General features: G+C 38.7%; 14 non-coding genes across 14 annotated transcripts; all 14 read right to left on the bottom strand.

The window, feature by feature from the left end:
- Positions 1-5,706: 5,706 nt before the first annotated feature.
- On the bottom strand, positions 5,707-5,779 carry TRNAK-CUU. Its single transcript has one exon. It is a non-coding gene; the product is annotated as a tRNA-Lys (tRNA).
- Positions 5,780-5,949: 170 nt separating this feature from the next.
- TRNAK-CUU lies at positions 5,950-6,022 on the bottom strand. The gene has a single exon. It is a non-coding gene; the product is annotated as a tRNA-Lys (tRNA).
- Positions 6,023-6,667: 645 nt separating this feature from the next.
- On the bottom strand, positions 6,668-6,739 carry TRNAM-CAU. The gene has a single exon. It is a non-coding gene; the product is annotated as a tRNA-Met (tRNA).
- Positions 6,740-7,702: 963 nt separating this feature from the next.
- On the bottom strand, positions 7,703-7,775 carry TRNAK-CUU. Its single transcript has one exon. It is a non-coding gene; the product is annotated as a tRNA-Lys (tRNA).
- Positions 7,776-8,477: 702 nt separating this feature from the next.
- Positions 8,478-8,550, bottom strand: TRNAK-UUU. The gene has a single exon. It is a non-coding gene; the product is annotated as a tRNA-Lys (tRNA).
- A 135-nt stretch (positions 8,551-8,685) lies between these two features.
- TRNAK-CUU lies at positions 8,686-8,758 on the bottom strand. The gene has a single exon. It is a non-coding gene; the product is annotated as a tRNA-Lys (tRNA).
- Positions 8,759-9,315: 557 nt separating this feature from the next.
- TRNAK-CUU lies at positions 9,316-9,388 on the bottom strand. The gene has a single exon. It is a non-coding gene; the product is annotated as a tRNA-Lys (tRNA).
- A 1,145-nt stretch (positions 9,389-10,533) lies between these two features.
- Positions 10,534-10,606, bottom strand: TRNAK-CUU. The gene has a single exon. It is a non-coding gene; the product is annotated as a tRNA-Lys (tRNA).
- A 744-nt stretch (positions 10,607-11,350) lies between these two features.
- TRNAM-CAU lies at positions 11,351-11,422 on the bottom strand. The gene has a single exon. It is a non-coding gene; the product is annotated as a tRNA-Met (tRNA).
- Positions 11,423-11,757: 335 nt separating this feature from the next.
- On the bottom strand, positions 11,758-11,830 carry TRNAK-CUU. The gene has a single exon. It is a non-coding gene; the product is annotated as a tRNA-Lys (tRNA).
- A 1,982-nt stretch (positions 11,831-13,812) lies between these two features.
- On the bottom strand, positions 13,813-13,885 carry TRNAK-CUU. The gene has a single exon. It is a non-coding gene; the product is annotated as a tRNA-Lys (tRNA).
- A 170-nt stretch (positions 13,886-14,055) lies between these two features.
- On the bottom strand, positions 14,056-14,127 carry TRNAM-CAU. Its single transcript has one exon. It is a non-coding gene; the product is annotated as a tRNA-Met (tRNA).
- Positions 14,128-14,219: 92 nt separating this feature from the next.
- On the bottom strand, positions 14,220-14,291 carry TRNAM-CAU. The gene has a single exon. It is a non-coding gene; the product is annotated as a tRNA-Met (tRNA).
- A 327-nt stretch (positions 14,292-14,618) lies between these two features.
- Positions 14,619-14,691, bottom strand: TRNAK-CUU. The gene has a single exon. It is a non-coding gene; the product is annotated as a tRNA-Lys (tRNA).
- Positions 14,692-21,251: the final 6,560 nt, after the last annotated feature.

Genomic DNA, 21,251 nt, shown 5'->3' with positions numbered 1-21,251 from the left:
TATAAATACAAGTTGTAATAGTCTACATCAAGAAGTCATCAATCCATATCTACTTCATCTTGGCACTTTTAGCCATAAAATTTTTAGCTTCTACCTCATTTTTCATCAAATTAAATATTTAAATGCTTTACACAAATCTTCTTCATCAAATCCATGACCAATAGTCATTACTTGTTCATAAAGGTCATCTTTATTGATGCCATTATTATTTAAAGGCTAAATGACTATTGTAAAATCTGGACTTTATAAACTGAGCTAATTTCATAAACCAGATATTGGTTTCTGAAACCAAACTTGGTTCCGAAACCAAATTATGGTTCCAGAAACCAATTTTGGTTTCCGAAACCAAAACCAAACCAAAATTGGGTTCTGGAACCATAATTCCATAAATTGGTTTCGAAATCCATTTTTGCTCTCGGAAACCACTATTGGTTTCGAAAATTAGTTTGAAGCAATGAAAGGGAAGGAGAAGGGGGGCGGGGGGATAACAAATTTGGAAAATGTCTTTCGATGTAGGAACACACTTTTCGTCAAATTAAACTGTTTTTTCGTTGATTAGAATGTATTTAATTTTTTTCTTGATTAGAAGAATAGTTTTCGGAATAATATTATTATTGATCCATGATAATGTAAAGTACATGATGAAGAGATTATTTGTAAGGATACACTCATCCAGAGCGCAGCTATAACGGAACACTTTCGTCCGGAGTGCAGCTAAAACAGAATACTCATCCGGAGCGCGGCTACAACAGAACATTCATCCGGAGCCTATATAAATGAACCTGGACAGAAAAACGTGTCTTCAACGTATCCACTAAGATTTTGACCATGGAGAGAGAACAATTTAATTCTTCCATAATAGATAGTTTGGGAAAATATGTTTAATGGAGATAAAGTTATGGGATGTTTGTACGGTATTTATCGGAGTTGTAGTTGGATAGACAATATAGAAGATGATGTGAGAAGGGGAGGTGGTGTCACCAGCCCGTCGACGAAGATATTTTTTTTTTCTTTTTAGTAGGGACGGACTTAGGGTTTGTAGCCTTGGATCGCTTGGTCTACCGATACAAGTTGAGAACAATAGTTCTGAGATTAATCATATTATTGATCAATCCATGATGATGTAAAGTACATGATGAAGAAGATGTATTTATAAGGATACAAGAAGTCTCAGTCAAGATATGAATGGTAATTGCTTGGTCTACCATCACCCCCGCCAACCCACTAATAAATCAATTGCTATATCATGAATAATCAAGATTCACATAGTATTGTGGACCTTGATTCAAAACATTCATATTATGTACCTATAATTAATAATTTGTGTACTTATAGTTAATAAATTATGTGTCTACTATAATTGGATCCGTTCAGGGCCGTTCCATTAAAAATAAGGGCCCTGTCTATTTGGATATTCACTATTTTTGTTTCGAGATGCAATGTAATTAAATATAATAGACTAAAATGAAAAACATATAATAATAAAGAGACAAGAACATAGGGGAAGAAATATTTTTTTAACATTTAGAATTCACTATAATATACAAAGAGATATCTATTTATAAAAGTAAAAACATAATCCAAAAAGACTTATGAAATATAAAGATAGAAGTCTAGAAGATCTAGAAAATCTATATAACTAAGGAATTGAGTCTAAATCCATATAGACTTCAAGTTATTGTATTTTTATATTTTATGACAAAAGTGAAAAAGTAATAAAAATTTTTGTCTAAATATAATGCATAAAATTCAACAAAGAAAAAAATACATTTCAAAATTTAATTTAAAATTAGTGACATTTTCGTGCATATTTAAATACAAATTTGTTTATCCAAATTTCGACGTCAAATACTTCTAAAATTTTATTTTCACTTACAATTAAGATCAATGTATAGATTTTAAAAAAATATTTATCAAGTATAAAAAAAATTGAACTATAAATAAAATGATTTTTTTAAAATTAGGCCCCTAAAAATTAGGGGTCATGTGCGGTCGCTCTGGTCCGACATGGGCCGGGCCGGCCCTGGATTCATTTGAAAACCTGAAAAATGTTTGTTGAAAGATGAGTCATTTTTTAAAAAATATTTTTATTTTCTAGTTTTTGCCGGAAGGTCGGAAATTAAAACTACAAATTTTGACTGAAAGTTAAGAAATTACATTTCTTTTTCCGTTTGGTTCATTTTCTTAAAAAAATGAACATATATACAAGTATATTATAAAGTTATTTGTTATACAATATTAATTAATTTAATAGTGATAGTAATAATTGAAATAATAATAATTAAATTTAAAATTTATAATGATAAATTAGAATTGGAGAAGGGTCAAATAGACCCATCTACTACTCACAAGTGTTCAATTCACACCCCAATATCAAACATATTGTAATCAAGAATGGAAGAATAACATGAAAGGATATTTTTGCCCTTCATTCACATGGTGCAAATTGAACAAATTAACAGGTGGACACTAATGACCTGGTGGTCTAGTGGCACCCGGTGTTCCAATTAACACTCCCACATGAATGATGGGAGTGGGTTCGAGCCTCAGTTGAGGTAACTCTTGACTCTTTGTGCTTCAGTAGGCAGTATTTTGAGAGAGTAGATACTACATTTAAAAGTTTAGAACTAAAGGTGACGAAACCACCAAACTCATTAACTCTTAAATTTTTTTACATTTAAAAGTTTAGGACTAAAGGCTTAAATTTTTTTACATTTAAAAGTTTAGGACTAAAGGTGACGAAACCACCAAACTCGGAGGACCTTGGCTGGTATTAACTCTTAACTTTTTTTTATCTTCTAGGGCATTTTTCCCCTTCCATATATTGTTATGCCTTCCAAAGTACGTTGTTCAGCCGCCTAGATCACGGATTAAGGTGATACTGTAAGCGACTAGGGACTAGGGCTGGTCCTGAATAGAGGGTAGCCTAATCGACGTGAGACTACAAGAAGCCTGAATGGACATTAAATACTTTAGAAGCGACACCTAATTACCTAACCCATTCGTCTTCTTCAATAATTTTTTTTTTCCAATTTTGATTGATCTTCTATTTAATCTGAAGGAAGCTGGGAATCAACACCTAAGTACCTAACCCAATCCTCTTCTTCAAAAACAATTTCTCAATTTCAATTCATCACCTATTCATCTTAATTAGCCGCATATTCATTGACGGTCGACCATTGTTTGTGGGTTTGGGTTGCTGCCTGCTCAATCCTAGTATCCTACACGGCTACACCATTGTCCCTTGTAACTTGTAAGATTTATTATATTTTTTTTTGTCTTTATCTCTCTATGAAATTCTTCACACACTGCAGACAATCTATAATCTTCTAATGACTAATGAGTAATGTAAATATGTAATGTTTATTTGGATAATGAATTCTGTGGTTTCTGCTATTTTAGAATATATATAATTTTTGAATCATAATTATATATATACAGAATTTTGGCTATTTTGTGTATTGAGAAGGATATGCTAGAGAATATTAATCTTGATGCAATTATTGATGATTTTGCATCGAGTAAAACACATAGAAATTTTTTGTCATGATTATTTTTGTATTTAAAAAATTATTGAAAATTTTCTAATCTTATTTGATGTTATATGATATTAACATTTCTTTAGTATTATTAAATTTAAATTTTAGTTTTTTAATATAGGACCTTTGTTTAATTTCGCCCCGGGCCTATAAAATGTTTGGACTGGCCAGGTAAGCAGCCGGCCGGCGCCTAGGCAGAACTTTTGCAACACTGATTTAAAATTATTTATGACGTTGGTTTTATTTGAAACCGACGTGAAAAGTTTTTTTAAAAAAATTATAAATTTATTTAATATTCTGGCGTCGATTTTCTAAAAAAATCAATGTTATATGTTTGACGTTGTATGTTATTTCTGTAGTAGTGCTAGTTTTTAGATCTTCTCTGGCGGAAGATGAAGTAACTTCTTTGTCTCCAACCAGAGACGAGGATTCTTTGTCATCTCCCACTGGAGATGACTCCATCTGGAGGTGCGGAGGCTGCTTTGTCTCTGACCGGAGATGAATGAGTTGTTTTTTTATTTTTTATTTTTTAATTTAAAATTATTAAGATAAATAAAATAACTAATTATTTAAACGCTAACCATCGCATCCGCAAACCTGCACTAATTAGCATGTTCGGGATGTAAATTACATTTTTTTTTTGAATTTTTCAATTGTATTTTCGTATGCATCTACTTCAATGTCTAATGTCTAATTTGGCCCTTATACGTTTCAAAAATTGCTGACTTGTTGAAAATTTTTTGAAAGATGAATCGATGATATAATCAACCAGGGTTGATTTTGTCTCACGCAAAAGCCGTGTATTAGAGTTGGCACTAAACTCGAAGAGCTTCCTACTCCTACAAGGATAAGGACAGGAATCTCTCCCCCTCACCAACCGACCTTCTTTGAGTTCTTTCTTCTCATATGCAATAACGTATCAAATTGAAATTTAATTTATAAAGAAGTAATAATATGCACTTACTTTTTTCATACGTTGTTTAACTAATACAGTCGTTTAATTCATTTTATTTGTAGGTAGATCCATGTCCGTACTGTACCATCATATATATATATATCCCTGCATTATTCATGGACTTCAAGATATTTTGCTGCAACAAATACTTTTCTTTATTGCTAGACAGGATACAACAAATACGTAATTATAATTAAAGTTCCGAGCAAGTTAATAGTTTAGGATGAATATAGACATGCATATATATATATATATCAAATCTTAATATGAAAACATAAAAGTTTGTATAGAGAAAGTGATGTTTTCCTTACCTTTCTCATTAAAAAATCACAACTTTGGTTTTGATCAGATTATTTTAAGAGAGTTTAGTAGTTACGGATTGAGCAATGAAGAGCAAGTAATTAAGTGGGTGAAAACAGAGAGAGCAAGATTAATTGAGAGTTTTATAATAATTCCGTAGGTAGTGTAATCCCCATAATTTACTATTCTTTTTATCAAGAAGGAAGGAATCAACTAAATATTTGTTAAAAAATACAAAGGGATGGAGCTCTTTCGTGAAATCATTCCACTACTTGGATATCTTCTACACAGTCCTATGCTAAGAAAATAATCTAAATTATTCCCTCAAATGTCACATATATATATAGTGATGATGAGAAGTGTAAAAACTGTATTAGATGAACAATAATTACAAATGTACAAACTATATATGAGAATATATGTAACATTTTTCTATTTATCATTATCATAACATTCGGATAAGTTATGATAATATTAGAAGTTTGATAAGTGGTGCAACACTATCTACCTGATAGCAAGACTTTAAAGTGACCTATTGTTATACATAGGGGTGGAAATAGGCTAGGTATACATAGGGGTGGAAATAGGCTAAGTGACCTATTGTTATACATAGGGGTGGAAATAGGCTAGGTATACATAGGGGTGGAAATAGGCTAGGCCGAGCCTGGCTTTAGATAATTAGGCCTGGGAGTAAAATGGTGGCTAGTGTTATGGGTCCACCACGCTTCCACTATCATAAATTTATTTAACCGAATTGATGTTGGCTAGTGTTATGGGTCCACCACGCTTCCACTATCATAAATTTATTTAACCGAATTGATGTTATGTGTCCACATGGGTCCACCACGCTTCCACTATCATAAATTTACTTAATTAATGAAGGCCCTGCTCGCCCGCACAAGCATAACAGTTCGCCCACCCTAGGGCTCGAACCCAGGATCACAAGGTTAAGAGCCTTGTGCTCTACCAACTGAGCTAAACAGACAAGTATCACAATATCTTCCATGCTAAAAATAATTCAAGTATCACAATATCTTCCATGCTAAAAATAATTTAATACTAACATTAATTAAATCAATTTTATTTCATTTATTATTCAACAAGACCTGGCTAGTGTTGCCAAGCTTTGGTTGGGACCCCACAAGCGTAACAGTTTGCCCACCCTGGGGCTCGAACCCAGGACCACAAGGTTAAGAGCCTTGCGCTCTACCAACTGAGCTAGACGAACAAGTACAACAATTTCTTCCATGCTAACACTAATTTAATGCTAACATTAATTAAATCAATTTTATTTCATTTATTATTCAACAAGACCTAGACACCGTGGCTAGTGTTGCCAAGCTTTGGTTGGAGCTTTGGAAACTGGTAATAAAATGGTGAACACCTCTCTATCAGAGCCAGGTTTTGATCCTGAAACCTGTGGGTTATGTGTGTGATAAGGTGTGGGTTATGTGTGTGATAAGGTGTAGGGGTGTAAACTAGCTGAGCCGAGCTAGAGCCTTGAGTGGCTTGAGCTCGAGCTCGTTAATGAAGGCCCTGTTCGAGCTTGGCTTGATTGTTAAACGAGCCACACCCCTAATAAGCTTGGCTTGATTGTTAAACGAGCCACACCCCTAATAAAATGCAGTGTGCCCTACTAATACAACGACTTGTTCCCTGGGGCTTGAACCCATGACCACAAGGTTAAAAGCCTTGCACTCTACCAACTGAGTTAGACGGGCAAGTACAATAATTTCTTCCATGCAAATATTAATTTAATACTAACATTAATTAAATCATTTTTATTTCATTTATTATTCAAAAAGACCTGGACACCGAGCTGGCTAGTGTTGCCAAACTTTGGTTGGGGCTAATAAAATGGTGAAAACCTCTCCATCAGAGCCAGATTTCGATCCTGGGACCTGTGGGTTATGGGCCCACCACGCTTCCACTGCGCCACTCTGATCTTGTTATTTTACACTATCATAAATTTATTTAATCGCATACAAGCTAGACTGACGCATGAGCTTGTCGCCTGTTTGCCGAATTGAACATAGATGTGTGTGATAAGGTGTAGGGGTGTAAATTAGTCGAGCCGAGCTTGAGCCTTAAGTGGCTTGAGCTCGAGCTCGTTAATGAAAGCCTTGCTCGAGCTTGGCTTGATTGTTAAACGAGCAACACCCCTAATAAGATGCAGTGTGCCATACCAATACAAAAATCAACTTGGTAAAGGCATTGTTTAGTGATCACACGCTCTAACACCAACTTGAGCTACACGAGCAAGTACAATAATTTCTTCCATGCTAACATTAATTAAATCAATTTTATTTCATTTATTATTCAACAAGACCTTTGGAGAATGGATGGTAATACAATGGTTAAAACCTCTCTATTATAGCGAGGTTTCGATCCTGGGACCTATGGGTTATGGGCCCACCACACTTCCACTACGCCACTCTGATCTTGTAGTTTTACACTATCATAAATCTATTTAACCGCATACAAGCTTGCACTATCATAAATTTATTTAACCGCATACAAGCTAGACTGACGCATGAGCTTGTCGCCTGTTTGCCGAATTGAACATAGATGTGTGTAATAAGGTGTAGGGGTGTAAACTAGCCGAGCCGAGCTTGAGCCTTGAGTGGCTTGAGCTCGAGCTCGTTAACGAAGGCCCTGCTCGAGACCCCTAATAAGATGCCTGTTTGCCGAATTGAACATAGATGTGTGTAATAAGGTGTGATGAGTGTAAACTAGCCGAGCCAAGCTTGAGCCTTGAGTGGCTTGAGCTCGAGCTCATTAATGAAGGCCCAGCTCGAGCTTGGCTCGATTGTTAAACGAGCTACACCCCTAATAAGATACAATGTGACCAACTTGGAATTCGATTTTGTGTTTGGTGATCGTGATCGCCGCCACAAGCGTAAAAGTTCGCCAACCTTGGGGCTCAAACCCAGGACCACAAGGTTAAGAGCCTTGCACTCTACCACCTAAGCTAGATGGGCAAGTACAACAATTTCTTCCATGTTAACATTAATTTAATACTAACATTAATTAAATCAATTTATTTCATTTATTATTCAACAAGACCTGGACACCGAGCTGGCCAAGCTTTGGTTGGGGCTTTGGAGACTGGATGGTAATAAAATGGTGAAAACCTCTCTAACAAAGCAATGTTTTGATCCTGGGACCTGTGGGTTATTTTACACTATCATAAATTTATTAAATTTAACCGCATGCAAGCTAGACTGAGTGTGATAAGGTGTAGGGGAGTAAACTAGCTGAGCCGAGCTTGAGCCTTGAGTGGCTTGAGCTCGAGCTCATTAATGAAGGCCCTGCTCGAGGTTATTTTACACTATCATAAATTTATTAAATTTAACCGCATGGTTATTTTACACTATCATAAATTTATTAAATTTAACCGCATGCAAGCTAGACTGAGTGTGATAAGGTGTAGGGGAGTAAACTAGCTGAGCCGACTGAGTGTGATAAGGTGTAGGGGAGTAAACTAGCTGAGCCGAGCTTGAGCCTTGAGTGGCTTGAGCTCGAGCTCATTAATGAAGGCCCTGCTCGAGCTTGGCTCGATTGTTAAACGAGCCAAGACCAAATTTTGTAAAGGCATTCAAGATCATATACTAACACTTATGCTATCAACTTGGTAAAGGCATTGTTTGGTGATCGTGATCGCCCCCACAAGCGTAAAAGTTCGCCCACCCTGGGGCTCGAACCCAGGACCACAAGGTTAAAAGCCTTGCGCTCTACCAACTGAGCTAGACGGGCAAATACAACAATTCCTTCCATGCTAACACTAATTTAATACTAAAGTTAATTAAATCAATTTTATTTCATTTATTATTCAACAAGACCTGGCTAGTGTTGCCAAGCTTTGGTTGGGACCCCACAAGCGTAACAATTCGCCCACCCTGGGGCTCGAACCCAGAACCACAAGGTTAAGAGCCTTGCGCTCTACCAACTGAGCTAGACGAGCAAGTACAACAATTCTTTCCATGCTAACACTAATTTAATACTAACATTAATTAAATCAATTTTATTTCATTTATTATTCAACAAAACCTGGACACCCCGGCTAGTGTTGCCAAGCTTTGGTTGGGGCTTTGGAGACTAGATGGTAATAAAATGGTGAAAACCTCTCTATCAGAGTCAAGTTTCGATCCTGGGACTTGTGAGTTATGAGCCCACCACGCTTCCACTGCGCCACTCTGATCTTGTTAGTTTACACTATCATAAATTTATTTAACCGCATATAAGCTAGACTGACGCATGAGCTTGTCACCTTGTCACCTATTTGCCGAATTGAACATAGATGTGTGGGATACGGTGTAGGGGTATAAACGAGCCGAGCCGAGCTTGTTAATGAAGGCCCTGCTGGAGTTCAGCTCGATTGTTAAACGAACCACTCGAGCTCGACCCGAGCGGTTCACCCCTAATAAGATGCAATGTGCCATACCAATACAACGACATGTAGACCAAATTTTGTAAAGGCATTGTTTGGTGATCGTGATCACCCCCACAAGCGTAAAAGTTCACCCACCCTGGGGCTCGAGCACAGGACCACAAGGTTAAGAGCCTTGCGCTCTACCAACTGAGCTAGACGGGCAAGTACAACAATTTCTTCCATGCTAAAATCAAGACGTGGACACTAAGCTTGGCTAGTGTTGCCAAGCTTTGGTTGGGGCTTTGGAGACTAGATGGTAATAAAATGGTGAAAACCTCTCTATCAAACCCAAGTTTCGATCCTAGGACCTGTGGGTTATGAGCCAACCACGCTTCCACTACGCCACTCTGATCTTGTTATTTTACACTATCATAAATTTATTTAATCGCATACAAGCTAGACTGACACATGAGCTTGTCGCCTGTTTGCCGAATTGAACATAGATGTGTGTTATAAGGTGTAGGGGTGTAAACTAGCCGAGCCGAGCTAGGGCGACTTGAGCTCGAGCTCGTTAATGAAGGCCCTGCTCGAGCCTGGCTTGATTGTTAAACGAGCCACACCCCTAATAAAATGGGGTGTGCCCTACCAATACAACGACTTGTTCCCTAGGGCTTGAACCCATGACCACAAGGTTAAGAGCCTTGCACTCTACAAACTGAGCTAGACGGGCAAGTACAATAATTTCTTCCATGCTAATATTAATTTAATACTAACATTAATTAAATCATTTTTATGCACTCTACAAACTGAGCTAGACGGGCAAGTACAATAATTTCTTCCATGCTAATATTAATTTAATACTAACATTAATTAAATCATTTTTATTCAAAAAGACCTGGACACCGAGCTGGCTAGTGTTGCCAAACTTTGGTTGGGGCTAATAAAATGGTGAAAACCTCTCTATCAAAGCCAGGTTTCGATCCTAGGACCTGTGGGTTATGGGCCCACCACGCTTCCACTGCGCCAGTCTGATCTTGTTATTTTACACTATCATAAATTTATTTAACCGCATACAAGGTAGACTGACGCATGAGCTTGTCACCTATTTGCCGAATTGAACATAGATGTGTGGGATAAGGTGTAGGCGTATAAACGAGCCGAGCCGAGCTCGTTAATGAAGGCCCTACTGGAGCTCAGCTCGATTGTTAAACGAGCCACTCGAGGTCGACCCGAGCAGTTCACAAGCTGCTTGGCTCATTTACACCCCTAATAAGATGCAATGTGCCATACCAATACAACGACATGTAGACCAAATTTTTTAAAGGCATTGTTTGGTGATCGTGATCACCCCCACAAGCGTAAAAGTTCACCCACCCTGGGGCTCGAGCCCAGGACCACAAGGTTAAGAGCCTTACGCTCTACCAACTAAGCTAGACGGGCAAGTACAACAATTTCTTCCATGCTAAAATCAAGACGTGGACACTAAGCTTGGCTAGTGTTGCCAAGCTTTGGTTGGGGCTTTGGAGACTAGATGGTAATAAAATGGTGAAAACCTCTCTATCAAACCCAAGTTTCGATCCTAGGACCTGTGGGTTATGGGCCAACCACGCTTCCACTACGCCACTCTGATCTTGTTATTTTACACTATCATAAATTTATTTAATCGCATACAAGCTAGACTGACACATGAGCTTGTCGCCTGTTTGCCGAATTGAACATAGATGTGTGTGATAAGGTGTAGGGGTGTAAACTAGCCGAGCCGAGCTAGGGCGACTTGAGCTCGAGCTCGTTAATGAAGGCCCTGCTCGAGCCTGGCTTGATTGTTAAACGAGCCACACCCCTAATAAAATGGGGTGTGCCCAACCAATACAACGACTTGTTCCCTGGGGCTTGAACCCATGACCACAAGGTTAAGAGCCTTGCACTCTACAAACTGAGCTAGACGGGCAAGTACAATAATTTCTTCCATGCTAATATTAATTTAATACTAACGTTAATTAAATCATTTTTATTTCATTTATTATTCAAAAAGACCTGGACACCGAGCTGGCTAGTGTTGCCATTATTCAAAAAGACCTGGACACCGAGCTGGCTAGTGTTGCCAAACTTTGGTTGGGGCTAATAAAATGGTGAAAACCTCTCTATCAAAGCCGGTTGGGGCTAATAAAATGGTGAAAACCTCTCTATCAAAGCCAGGTTTCGATCCTAGGACCTGTGGGTTATGGGCCCACCACGCTTCCACTGCGCCACTCTGATCTTGTTATTTTACACTATCATAAATTTATTTAACCGCATACAAGCTAGACTGACGCATGAGCTTGTCACCTATTTGCCGAATTGAACATAGATGTGTGGGATAAGGTGTAGGCGTATAAACGAGCCGAGCCGAGCTCGTTAATGAAGGCCCTGCTAGAGCTCAGCTCGATTGTTAAACGAGCCACTCGAGCTCGACCCGAGCGGTTCACAAAGCCGCTAGGCTCATTTACACCCCTAATAAGATGCAATGTGCCATACCAATACAACGACATGTAGACCAAATTTTGTAAAGGCATTGTTTGGTGATCGTGATCACCCCCACAAGCGTAAAAGTTCGCCCACCCTAGGGCTCGAACCCCGGACCACAAAGTTAAGAGCTTTGCGCTCTACCAACTGAGCTAGACAGGCAAGTACAACAATTTCTTCCATGCTAAAATGAATTTTATTTCATTTATTATTCAACAAGACCTGGACACGAGCCAAGCTTAGGTTGGGGCTTTGGAGACTGGATGGTAATAAAATGGTGAAAACCTCTCTATCAAAGCCAAGTTTCAATCCTATGACCTGTGGGTTATGGGCCCACCACGCTTCCACTACGCCACTCTGATCTTGTTATTTTACACTATCATAAATTTATTTAATCGCATACAAGCTAGACTGACGCATGAGCTTGTTGCCTGTTTGCCGAATTGAACATAGATGTGTGTGATAAGGTGTAGGGGTGTAAACTAGCCGAGCCGAGCTTGAGCCTTAAGTGGCTTGAGCTCGAGCTCGTTAATGAAGGCCCTGCTCGAGCTTGGCTTGATTGTTAAACGAGCCACACCTCTAATAAGATGCAGTGTGCCTTACCAATACAATGACATGTATCAACTTGGTAAAGGCATTGTTTGGTGATCGTGATCACCCACACAAGCGTAAAAGGACCACAAGGTTAAGAGCCTTGCGCTCTACCAACACCAACTTGAGCTAGACGAGCAAGTACAATAATTTCTTCCATGCTAACATTAATTAAATCAATTTTATTTCATTTATTATTCAACAAGACATTTGGAGAATGGATGTTAATACAATGGTTAAAACCTCTCTATTAGAGCCAGGTTTCGATCCTAGGACCTATGCGTTATGGGCCCACCACACTTCCACTACGCCGCTCTAATCTTCTCATTTTACACTATCATAAATCTATTTAACCGCATACAAGCTTACACTATAATAAATTTATTTAACCGCATACAAGCTAGACTGACGCATGAGCTTGTCGCTTGTTTGCCGAATTGAACATAGATGTGTGTAATAAGGTGTAGGGGTGTAAACTAGCCGAGCCGAGCTTGAGCCTTGAGTGGCTTGAGCTCGAGCTCGTTAACGAAGGCCCTGCTCGAGACCCCTAATAAGATGCCTGTTTGCCGAATTGAACATAGATGTGTGTAATAAGGTGTAGGGGTGTAAACTAGCCGAGCCGAGCTTGAGCCTTGAGTGGCTTGAGCTCGAGCTCGTTAACGAAGGCCCTGCTCGAGACCCCTAATAAGATGCCTGCGTTAACGAAGGCCCTGCTCGAGACCCCTAATAAGATGCCTGTTTGCCGAATTGAACATAGATGTGTGTAATAAGGTGTGATGAGTGTAAACTAGCCAAGCCAAGCTTGAGCCTTGAGTGGCTTGAGCTCGAGCTCATTAATGAAGGCCCAGCTCGAGCTTGGCTCGATTGTTAAACGAGCTACACCCCTAATAAGATGCAGTGTGACCAACTTGGAATTCGATTCTGTTTGGTGATCGGGATCGCCGCCACAAGCGTAAAAATTCACCCACCTTGGGGCTCGAACCCAGGACCACAAGGTTAAAAGCCTTGCGCTCTATCAACTGAGCTAGATGGGAAAGTACAACAATTTCTTCCATGCTAAAATTAATTTAATACTAACATTAATTAAATCAATTTTATTTCATTTATTATTCAACAAGACCTGGACAACGAGCTGGCCAAGCTTTGGTTGGGGCTTTGGAGACTGGATGGTAATAAAATGGTGAAAACCTCTCTAACAAAGCAAGGTTTTAATCCTGGGACCTGTGGGTTATGGGCCCACCACGCTTCCTACTCTAATCTTGTTATTTTACACTATCATAAATTTATTTAACCGCATGCAAGCTAGACTGACGCAAGAACTTGTCGCATGTTTGCCGAATTGGACATAGATGTGTGTAAACTAGCCGAGCCGAGCTTGAGCCTTGAGTGGCTTGAGCTCGTTAATGAAGGCCCTGCTCGAGATTGGCTCGATTGTTAAACGAGCCAAGACCAAATTTTGTAAACGCATTCAAGATCATATACTAACACTAATGCTAACAACTTGGTAAAGGCATTGTTTGGTGATCGTGATCGCCGCCACAAGCGTAAAAGTTCGCCCACCCTGCGGCTCGAACCCAGGACCATAAGGTTAAGAGCCTTGCGCTCTACCAACTAAGCTAGACGGGCAAATACAACAATTCCTTCCATGCTAACACTAATTTAATACTAACATTAATTAAATCAATTTTATTTCATTTATTATTCAACAAGACCTGGACACCCCGAGCTGGCTAGTGTTGCCAAGCTTTGGTTGGGGCTTTGGAGACTAGATGGTAATAAAATGGTGAAAACCTCTCTATCAGAGCCAAGTTTCGATCTTGAGACCTGTGGGTTATGGGCCCACCACGCTTCCACTGCGCCACTCTGATCTTGTTATTTTACACTATCATAAATTTATGTGTTGCCAAGCTTTGGTTGGGGCTTTGGAGACTAGATGGTAATAAAATGGTGAAAACCTCTCTATCAGAGCCAAGTTTCGATCTTGGGACCTGTGGGTTATGGGCCCACCACGCTTACACTGCGCCACTCTGATCTTATTATTTTACACTATCATAAATTTATTTAACCGCATACAAGCTAGACTGACGCATGACCTTGTCACCTATTTGCCGAATTGAACATAGATGTGTGGGATAAGGTGTAGGGGTATAAACGAGCCGAGCCGAGCTCGTTAATGAAGGCCCTATTGGAGCTCAACTCGATTGTTAAACGAGCCACTCGAGCGGTTCACAAGCCGCTCGACTCATTTACACCCCTAATAAATAAGATGCAATGTGCCATACCAATACAACGACATGTAGACCAAATTTTGTAAAGGCATTGTTTGGTGATCGTGATCACCCCCACAAGCGTAAAAGTTCGCCCACCCTGGGGCTCGAACCCAGGACCCCAAGGTTAAGAGCCTTGCGCTCTACCAACTGAGCTAGACGGGCAAGTACAACAATTTCTTCCATGCTAAAATCAATTTTATTTCATTTATTATTCAACAAGACCTGGACACTAAGCTTGGCTAGTGTTGCCAAGCTTTGGTTGGAGCTTTGGAAACTGGATGGTAATAAAATGGTGAACACCTCTCTATCAGAGCCAGGTTTTGATCCTGAAACCTGTGGGTTATTGGCCCACCATGCTTCCACTACGCCACTCTGATCTTGTTATTTTACACTATCATAAATTTATTTAACCGCATACAAGCTAGACTGACGCATGCGCTTGTCGCCTGTTTGCCGAATTGAACATAGCTGTGTGGGATAAGGTGATCGTGGGGCTCAAAACCCAGGACCACTTGAGCTTAAAAGTTCGCCTATCCTGGGGCTCAAACCCAGGACCACAAGGTTAAGAGCCTTGCACTCTAACAACTGAGCTTAACGAGCAAGAACAAAAATTTCTTATACTAACATTAATGCAATCAATTTTCTTTCATTTATTAGTCCTAAGGCCGAGCCCGAGGAAGAAAACTTTGTCCTTGCTCAACTCAAGATCCCTTGAATCGCTCAACTCAAGATCCCTTGAATCAGACGGAATTCTGTCACTGACTCCTTCTAAGTAAACAAAATAAGAAAAGAGGGGATCCGAAAGAGTCTCTTTTTTTTTACTTCTTGGTTAGGGCTTTGGAGACTGGATGTCAATAAAATGGTGAAAGCCTCTCTATTAGAGCCAGGTTTTGATCTTGGGACCTGTGGGTTATGGGCCTACCACGCTTCCACTACACCACTCTGATCTTGTTATTTTAAACTTTCATAAATTTATTTAATAGCATACAAGCTAGACTGACGCATGCGCTTGTCGCCTGCTTGTCGAATTGAACATAGATGTGTGTGATAAAGTGTAGGGGTGTAAACGAGCCTAGCCGAGCTCGAGCTCGAGCTCGGTTGAGCTTGAAAACTGATGCTCGAGTTTGAGCTCAACAATTTTTGAGCTGCTCGCAAGCAGCTCGTTTGTTCGAGTACGAGCTCAGACTCGATCTCGATCTCGAGCTTGAGTTCAAGCTCGAGTTTATACTCGAACTCGAATTTTAATATTGTGTGTGTGTGTGTGTGTGTGTATGTGTGTGTATATATATATATATATATATATATATATATATATATATATATATATATATATATAATATTATAATAAGAAAACAAAATAAATAAAAGAAAACAATTCAAGAACTCTTTAACGAACGACTTCCGAAATGTCAATACGACTAAAAAACCATTTGCCCTCCCCGACAACGGCGCCAATTTGGTGTTTGCTGTATATGGTGAGGTGAATGTAGGGTATGGAATGTGTTAAAACGAAGACTCAAGACTCCCCAACTGTCGGTCTTTCAAGGAGGACAGATTGGAGTCGAGTATGGTGTTGGCATTTAGGAGGTTGTAAAGAAAAGAGTTGCGTGAATGAGCAAAATTGGAAAGATATTGACGAAAGGGCTTCAAAACTAAATAGAGAGGTAATGAATAAGGAAAATGGAGATTGGGACTCTTGGCTAGCTTATATGGTTGAGATTACTAACGGGTTTGTAAACGAGATGATTTGGATTCGACTAGGGAGTTCAAGGCACATCACCGAGTGGCGTCACACTCGGACTCCCACATCCTCAGTCGGTTGGGGCATTTCATCGAACACCTTGTCTACCACTCCTCCCGGGCCTCATCCTTCCGGATAGAGGGCGGGAATGTGGATGAGTTGGACTCGTGAGAGGCCGCTATCGCGCACACACTCAGGCACAAAGCATATCAAACATCAACCACACAAGCATTTGAATCTAAATACATCAAGCTCACAATTTTCAGGAAATTTCTTTAACAAATCAACCACATAACTAGTTTCAGGGCCACCAATCCCCTATCTACTCTAAGCAAACATTATAAGAAAATAGCAAAGGAAAGCAATAAAAGATTGGGAAGCAATAAAAACGAAACTAAACTAGATAAGGTGAAAAAGAGTTACCATCCATAGCTAATGGATCTTATTACATTTTGCCTTCAATTTTCTAGCTATCTACCTTTGAAGCATCAATCTAAACTAAGGAAAAATGGGGTTTTCCCCCAAGAGGGGAGAAAACAAAGAGATTTCAGATTTAAAAACTCCTCCTTCTAAAATTGCAGGAGAAGGGTTTAAACATAACCATCATAAAGTCAAAAATCCCGAAATAGCCCCTGATGGCCTGGTCACGCCACCTTCACGCGTGTAGGGGGCGTGGACGCGTACTGGAAGTGGTCCACGCCTCCTTCACGCGTGATGCCTGCGTGAATGGACCCTGCCCGGTTGCTTCTTCGTTTGCTGCTTTGTTTCGGCCTTGGATCTCGTTGCGTTCTATGGGAATGACTTCAAAACACTCTCTAAAGTTGAATTAGAGATTTTGATCACATCCGAGTCTTTTATGCATGAAATTGTTATAAATGGGTGACAAAACTTCATAATTCTGTCCTATAAATGACCCTAAACTCGACTATTCTTGGCGCTTATCACCAAACTAAACTCGAGCTCAAATTTAACCTGTTTGATTTTACATAATCAAACGTGGTGTCTTGTTCCCTCCAAGCCTGGTATGAATGTTATTGGTTGCAAATGGGTTTTTCGCACCAAGAGGAAAGCAGATGGTTCCATTGAGAGACACAAGGCCAGGTTAGTAGCAAAAGGTTTTAATAAGGTTCCAGGTCAAGACTTCTTTGATACCTTCAGCCCTGTGGTAAAACCTACTACTGTCAGATTACTTCTCTCATTAGCTATATCCTCTGGTTAGGTGATTGGACAACTTGATGTTCATAATGCTTTTCTAAATGGTAATCTGTCTGAAACTGTCTACATGAAGCAACCTCCTGGTTACATTGATGCTCAGTATCCAAATCATGTTTGCTTGCTTAAACGATCTCTATATGGTTTAAAGCAAGCTCCTAGAGCCTAGTTTAATCGTTTGCACTCATTTTTGCTCTCTATTGGCTTTCAAGCATAAAAAACAGATGTGTCTCTGTTCTATTTTTCTCAAGATTCTACTTATGCGTACCTCTTAGTTTATGTGGATGATATACTTGTGATGGGAAGTGATCTAGATCTTGTAACCCGTTTATTATCAAAGTTGTCTGCTGCTTTTAAGATTAGGGATCTTGGTGAACCTGGTTTCTTTCTTGGTATTGAGATAGTTAAATGTGATGGTGGTATACAACTTTCGCAAAAGAGATATATGACTGATATTTTAAAACATGCTGGAATGGCAGAATGCAAAGCATTATCTACTCCTATTTCTGTTTCGAAAGCTATTCCTTTTAGTACAGACTTGTATGAGGATCCTACCCAATATAGGAGTTTGGCAGGGGCACTACAATATCTTACTGTCACGCGCCCGGATCTATCCTTTGCAGTCAACCAACTGTGTCAACATATGCATGCTCCTACAGTTTCACATTGGGAACAACTTAAACGAGTCTTGAGGTATGTTAAGGGAACTATCACTTATGGTCTGCGAATTAGAAAGTCACTATCTAGAGATTTGCATGCTTTTTTTTTATTCTGATTGGGCTTGTTGTCTTGAAGACCGAAAGTCGACTAGTGGTTACGCTGTGTTTCTTGGGTCCAATCTTGTGTCTTGGGTCTGTAAGAAACAAAGAACTGTTGCTAGATCTTCTATTGAGGCTGAGTACAAAGCACTAGTAGATGTTTGTGCTGAAGTAATTTGGATTTTGTCTTTACGACGTGAGATCAATGTCCTCAATATTTCCGTTCCCAAGTTGTGGTGTGACAATCTTGGTGCTACATACATGTTTGCAAATTTGATTTTTCATGCGCGTACCAAATATGTTGAGATTGATTATCACTTTGTTAGAGACAAAATTGTTGCAGGAGATATTCAAGTCAACTTTATTTCAACTAAAGATCAACTTGCTGATATCTTTACTAAAGCTTTGCCTGGTTCTAGATTTTCTTTTCTTAGAGACAAGCTACAGGTTACTAGCCTACCCCGTGCTTGAGGGGGAGTATTAGGACTCTATGTATTTGAGTCAGATTATGACTCCCTATTCTAGGCTTCCTGTGATTCCCTATTCTAGTCTCCCTGAGATTCTCTCATTATATATATCCATGTAATCTGTATCTTTGAACCATCTCATTCAATACAATTCATTCAGTTCTCATCCAGGGCATTGCTCTCTTTTAAGATGAGTATGGACGTATGGTATGTGTATTTGTTGTCCGAATAACCGAAATTTTTTTACCCTTATAACCAATAACGGACCAATAATTTCATCAATTCAATTTTCGACTATCGATTTCATCTATTTTCAGTAATTATGCTCACCCTTACCTGGACCACCTATTTGGTACCTGGTCAACAGTTTTCCCATCATCTATTCTCCGCGAGATTGAGGGTTGCCTTCAGTTTTCCCCACCCACAAGCCATCAATCTTCTGACTTGACCAACTTGAGAGCTTTCGAATCTCCTCAGCCACTAGTTGATGATTTTTCTGTAGAAAGTTCTCCACAAATTTCTGAAAGGCCATCACCATCTAATTCTAGAATAGATTATGGGTTTGGTTGATTTCAGCCTCTGATCCTGTGGAAATCTTTAAAAATATACCACACAAAGTTCTTTTGCAATTTGTTGGCAAAATAGCACGAAAACACATAGTTGCACTCTTTAAAACTTTGTTTTGGCAAGAAATCAACCTAATTAGTTCTAGATATTTAGGTACTTTTGGCGTCTATCAATATACACATTCATTAACATGTATTTGGAGGATTCCTTGCCTCAACGAGAGTTGGGCGAAATTGGGGGTTTAAAATGCTTTGTGTGTTTGATGGGCTTGGAATTGATACACCATGAGAGTAAGGCAATTCCTTGTTCTAATCCTTGTTTATTTTCTCATGGAAGTGACTTTAGACTAGGATACCTATGTGCATTCCCTATTGACTCCGGTTACTTGTTCTCCTTAACCCCGTAGGTTGTTGAACCATCTAGATGATAATGCCCCTAGCTTGAGTTCTATTTCATTATTTTGTATTATCTCTTATCCATATGTGTTTGTTTTAACTTGTTGTCGTTTGCTTAGCTTCTTGTTGATCTCCTTATGCTAGTGCCAAGTTTTGTGACTACATATTGTGTGTCATAACTCCCAATCCCCTGAGGACGATATTTCATGTCCGTACACTCATTTTTGTTACATCAGTCTATTTCACCTCACTTAAAGAGAGAGAGAGAGAATTGAACGCGGGAAAATGATCTTGATCTGAGAAAAGACATATTCTTCCCATTGACCCTTAATATTCATTTTTTTTTTGTAAATTGACTTACTTCAACACAATTTAATTGCCTAATATAAAGTCATATCTACTAAATTATAGAATTGTTAATATTATTAAGATTCTAATCGGAATATGAAAATATGATGGTGTACGATGTGCATTAATAACTTGTAAGTTTTAATTGTTTCCTTTTTATAGTAATAAGATATTTACAAATCCATCCTCTTTCATTTTTTTATTTTTAGTTTTTCCTTCATATACTAACTTTGATAACAACAACATATTTTAATCGGAATATGAAAATATGATGGTGTACGATGTGCATTAATAACTTGTAAGTTTTAATTGTTTCCTTTACAATAATAAGATATTTACAAATCCATCCTCTTGAATTTAAATAACGAGTTACAAAATTCATACTAAAAAGTTACATAATTTTATAATACAAAACACAAAATATCACAACACAAGACACATAGCATAGCGTAGCATTATGGATCCAACTGGATTGAAAAGACGAGGTCCAGAATTCGTACTTGTAAGGTACAAAATTTCATAACATAAGACACAAAAATTCATAACACAAAATGTTGGAAAAAATAGCATAAAATGATATTTTATGTGGCTATTTTGTGGTACAATTATGTGGGGTACAATTACGTGGGGTCCAATTCTGATTTGGGTCGGGTCAATGTGGATTCGGATTCTTCATAGTTAGACGAAGAGATTTATATATTGTACGCTCAAAATGGATAATCGGGGAATGAGAAATTGGTTCTCAAAGTTGACCCATTTGAGTTGGAAAAATGAAGGAAAAAGCTTTAAAGTAGCTTTTGTCCCACATTGGTTTGGGAAGTACGTTTGCACCACTACTTATACAAGAGCTCTTCTACAACTTATTGAATTGTATAGCATAGAGGCTCTTTTTGGCCATACGGCCAGGACTAAAATGTACATTGAGCATTAATACTAAGTGCACGAATGTTAGTTTTTTACGAAAATGTCATCGTGTTGTTTTTTAAAAATTTTATTGATTTGTTTTGATTTGTTGATCTGGGCACGTGGACAATTGTAAATGGTTCTTATTTCTCTCCTGGGCGCTTGTTCTCATTAATTTTATATATATATATATATATATATATATATATATATATATTCGCGTTCAAATGACTGAGCCTGAAAAGGCTTGACTCGTGTGCGCCGGCCATACGGCCAGGACTGTTACTTAATCCTCCACTATATAAGTTCTAGGTTGAGCAGCAGATTTTGA

Source organism: Ipomoea triloba, chromosome 11, assembly GCF_003576645.1.
Source record: "Ipomoea triloba cultivar NCNSP0323 chromosome 11, ASM357664v1".
NCBI lineage: Eukaryota > Viridiplantae > Streptophyta > Magnoliopsida > Solanales > Convolvulaceae > Ipomoea > Ipomoea triloba.
The sequence above is the reverse complement of the archived record's forward strand: the minus strand, read 5'-3'. Positions and strand labels throughout refer to the sequence as shown.